The sequence below is a fragment of the Dipodomys merriami genome, unplaced genomic scaffold (assembly GCF_024711535.1).
Source record: "Dipodomys merriami isolate MVZ:Mamm:240054 unplaced genomic scaffold, mDipMer1.0.p SCAF_364, whole genome shotgun sequence".
In the NCBI taxonomy this organism is placed as follows: Eukaryota; Metazoa; Chordata; class Mammalia; order Rodentia; family Heteromyidae; genus Dipodomys; species Dipodomys merriami.
The window spans coordinates 965,603-970,081 of record NW_027205204.1 but is presented as its reverse complement, the minus strand read 5'-3'; the positions used below and the strand labels follow the sequence as shown (position 1 = coordinate 970,081).

General features: G+C 39.2%; 1 pseudogene; it reads left to right on the top strand.

Annotated features, from left to right (window-relative positions):
• Positions 1-760: 760 nt before the first annotated feature.
• LOC138804434 (histone-lysine N-methyltransferase PRDM7-like) lies at positions 761-3,646 on the top strand (annotated as a pseudogene).
• The last annotated feature ends 833 nt before the right edge of the window (positions 3,647-4,479 follow it).

The following is a 4,479-nucleotide window of genomic DNA, read 5'->3' as shown; positions in this document are numbered from 1 at the left end:
CACACTTGGGTTATTATCCACCTGGAGGCACTTAGGCCATGACACATTTTACATTCTCCCTGAACTTCTGAATGTTAATCTAAAGAACATAGATAAAGATGCACAGACTGCACTGGGAACGTGGCTTAGTTGTAGATTATGTGTCTTGTATGAATGAAGCCTTTGGTTCTATTCCTTAGAACCACATGAACAGAAAAGGCCAGAGGTGGCAATGTGGCTCAAGTTGTTGAGTGCTAGCCTTGAGCAAAAGAAGCACAGGGACAGTGCCCAGGCCCTGAGTTCAAGCCCCAGGACTGACAAGAAAAATGTGTACAGCCTGCATGTTGTCTGAAAATGATAAGTAAAAGGTAAAATAACAGATAAACGCAAAGTGTCTGATAAATCTGTGACCACACATTTTCAATCCTGTATGTCCTCGTCTTTGCTCAATACTTAACATACCCTCAACAAATATTCTGAATGAATAAATTCATCAAAGACCACTTTATAAGAAATTTAATGAAGTCAAAATTAAACCTGAAAATGGGAATGGCCAAAACTTAAAATTGAATTAGAAACCTGTAGTTAGTGTTCAAATGAAGTCTTTGTATCTCTTAGTCAAAGGTTAATGGGGGACCAGAGTATGTGAGAAGAATAGATGATAATTTGGTAGTAAGAGATTTTACTTTTCTGAAGAAATAGGGACAAAGATTGTTGATCCCCAACTTAAATAACCATTGTTTTTCAACTTGGACGTAGGAAAAAGGAGGTAAAAATGAGCATGTACATCCTACAGGAAAGAAAGAGTTATGCTTATGAAGATATCCGTAAACCCCAGGATGATGATTACCTGTGTAAGTAACCCTCTGTGCTTGTTCAAACAGAAGGCAAATGTGCTTTTATAATAATTCATCAGGTCATTTGGCCCCCAATTACTGGTTTACTCTAGTAACTTCACATGAAGAACTAAGCGACAATGATATGCATTCTGTGCTCTTTCTCATGATTGTTAAATCTGGGAATGTACATATTTCTTGACTAATTTTTGCTTCTCTTGCCTCAGATTGTGAGCAGTGTCAGAACTTCTTCATCACCAGCTACACTGTTCATGGGCCACCTATATTTGTAAGAGACAATGTGGTGGACAAGGGGCATTATGACCATTCAGTCCTCAGTCTGCCCCCTGGGCTGAGAATTCGTCAGTACAGTACCCTGAGGCTAGGCTTAGAGTATGGAATGAGGAATCTGATCTGCCATTGGGTTTGCACTTCAGCCCCTATGAGGGCTTGATCATAGAAGATGAAGATGCAGACAATAGGTACTCCTAGATGGTAAGAAATGCCCTCCCTTTCCCCCCTTTCTCTAACTCCATGTGTCCCCCTGTGCCTCCAATGAAACATTGCTAGGACATGGACAAAATAATTGTATGTGTTTGTGGAATCTGCATAAACATGGACATGCTGATTTAGGATCAAAGTATATCGCATATAAACAGAGTGTGTTAGAGGCAAAGTGCATCCATGCTTAAGGAGCCTCTGTTAGGACTATGACAAATCCCCTCAGATGTGTAGACGGCATCTTATGTGTTCACAACTACTGAGTCCATGCAGGCTCAAAGAGCATCACTGGAATCAAGTAATATGATTTTGCCAATTATTACCCAAAAGCCTTTAGCTTGTCTTTCTGAAACTCAGATCACAAAAAGGAGTAACTTCTATGTGTAGATGCAAAAAATAAATCCCAGGCCAACTGGAGTGAGTCCAGCAGTCATTTTCATGGTTCCTAAGAGGATATTATCCTCAGAAGACTTGCACCCTGATTATCACACATATGGATTCCCATATCTCCATTTTTCTTTTGATGTACTTGGTGCTTTCAAAATTATGAATATTTGATGGACAAGAAATAAAAATATAAATAGTATAGCTGGGTTCCATAGCTCAACCTTTAATTTGTACTTTTGAGATAGAGATGAGATCTCAGTCTGATGCCATTCCTAGCATAAAAGATTATAAGACCCCGATTACTACCAATGGCTGAGCACGTTGGTGCACATTTGTTATCCCAGCTACTGTGGAAGTACAATGGCTGGATAAAGTGAAGTATCTCCAGCAACCCAGGCAAGCACAAGCAGGATGGCAACCCAGGACAGCAGGGTAAATAATACCTCAAAAACAAACTGTGCACTGGTGGCTCAAACCTGTAAGTAGCTACTCAGAAAGCTCGGATATGAGTATCATGGTTCAAATCCAGCCCATGGAAGAAAGGCTGTGAAACTCTTATCTCCAATTAACCAGCAGAAAATCAAAAGCGGCGCTGTGGCTCAAGTGGTAGAGCGCTTGCCTTGAGTTGAAGAGCTGAAGGACAACATTCAGGCACAGAGTTTATGCCCCTTGACAGACAAAAAATACCTCAAAAATAAACAACACAAAAAGGGCTAGTGGTTCAAGTGGTAGAGTGCTTGTATTGCAAGAGGTAAGTTTAGTTACTGAGTTCAATCATTAGCTCTGGTATGTATGTATGTATGTATGTATGTATGTATGTATGTATGTATGTATGCATATAAATATGTGTACTGTATCAAAATAAAAATTTCCATGAGAGACAAAATTAAGACATCAGAAGAAAAACCAAAGGGCCTAACTTCATTCATAGATCCTGCATCTGTAAAGCACATACTGTATACGAGTCAAAGAATTATCCTCAGTAGTTGAATAAATCATATTCCCTGAGTAATTGTGAAACACATGTGGAGATAGAAAGGACAATTTCATTGTAGGAGTATTTAACTATAATTTTTCTTCGTCGTTTTTGCAAAGTACATAGTGCCCTAACAACCTACAAGAAAGAACTTTAGTCTATTAGGGTATACTCAAACACGTAGAAGCAGAGTTGGAGCAGTGGTGAGGTTCAGAAAGCAGTGGTTCTATGGTATGTCCTGCAGCCCTGTGCCATGGGGAACCATTGTCGTATCAGGAAACAACATCATGAATAAACAAATTTCCCTCTATTGTCTTTATAAGACAAATGATTCTCTGAATTTCTATGGGAACATAGTGGAGACAGGTGCATGAGTGAGTCCAATCTAAGGAAAATTACTTGGGCCAAATGTCAAATGATGTGTGCTAATCTAGAAACAGAATGCATGTCCCCACCAAAATCTATGACATAAACTTTAACTCAATTTAGAGAATCTGGAAATCTATCTATTTGTGACAAATAAGGATTAAGAGAAGTCTGGAACTGAGCTTTGAAAACAGTGCACTTAGAGTTCTAGAGTGGATGAGTATTGGGAGTAGATCCAAAGGGAGCAGAAACTTACCCTCTTATGTTTCCTTCCTGTGCCTGCTTCAACTTTAGGTATATGAACTGTGGCAGGTGTGCTGAGAATCAGAATCCGAGGGCCTTTCAGTATCAGAGGTAGATCTTCTACCAAACCTGTCATGTCATCAAGGCAGGATGTGAGCTGCTTGTCTCGTATGGGGATGAGTATTGACAGCAACTGGGCAGTAAGTGGAAGAAAGAGCTCACAGCAGAAACAGGTGGACCTTACTATGGTTCCTTAAAAAGGAAGAAAAGAAAAAAAATAATTCTCTTTAGGAATTTTCGAATATCAACTCTTCGGTGGAACAAAAGGCAATTTAACGTGAGAAAAATTTCAAGTTAAGTACCTCTGAATTTAAAGATGCAGTTTGTATACTTTATTAGGAAAATTTCCTTATTTTTAACTATTTGTCCTGATTTTACATTTTAAGAACTTCATATGTTTGAATGCAATACAAAATACCGTGCTAAAAGGCGTAGAGACCAAACAAAGAACCTACCAGCTCTCTTTCAAAGAACCAGTTACTTCTGGCCATTGCAGTTTTTTCTTAATTCCCTCCATATTCGCAAATATTATGCATATGTCATTGTTCATTCATTACATAGTCTACATATTCTGTGAATATATTACTAGGAAGAAAATCAGTTAGAATGAGAGTTCCTATAGAGACTTGTGTCTTTGACAAAAATGAATCCATCTTTTCTCAGGGCATTTTGCTCTAGCCATGGCCCTCAATTCTTGGTTCCATGGCTGCAACTAGGCCTTACTTTTCTTCCTCACTAGAAACAACTAAAAAGTTTTTAGTAAGGATGTTCTTTCAGTAGAAAGGCCTGAGATAGAGGAGGAAACATAGCCCTGTGAATATCTCCGAGATGGCCTGTCATCAGCGTGGAGAAGTTGACTCCTGTAGTTGGATGTGTCAGTGAGAGGACAAATAGGTTGGCAGTGATTTCAGAAACTCTAAGGAAAATATCTGTTATCTGCTACTGGAAAAAGAGTGTCAGTTCATGTTCTAAGAAAATGTAACAGTAAAAATAACTAAGAAACCAGACAGCCCTGATCTGTCCAGGAATCTCAGACTGCCCTGACCGATTATCTCCCAACTCTATCAGGAAGCAATTTAGGTCGGGAAATAATCCAGGAATAGTGCCCTCAGCATTCCTGTGATTGGCCCC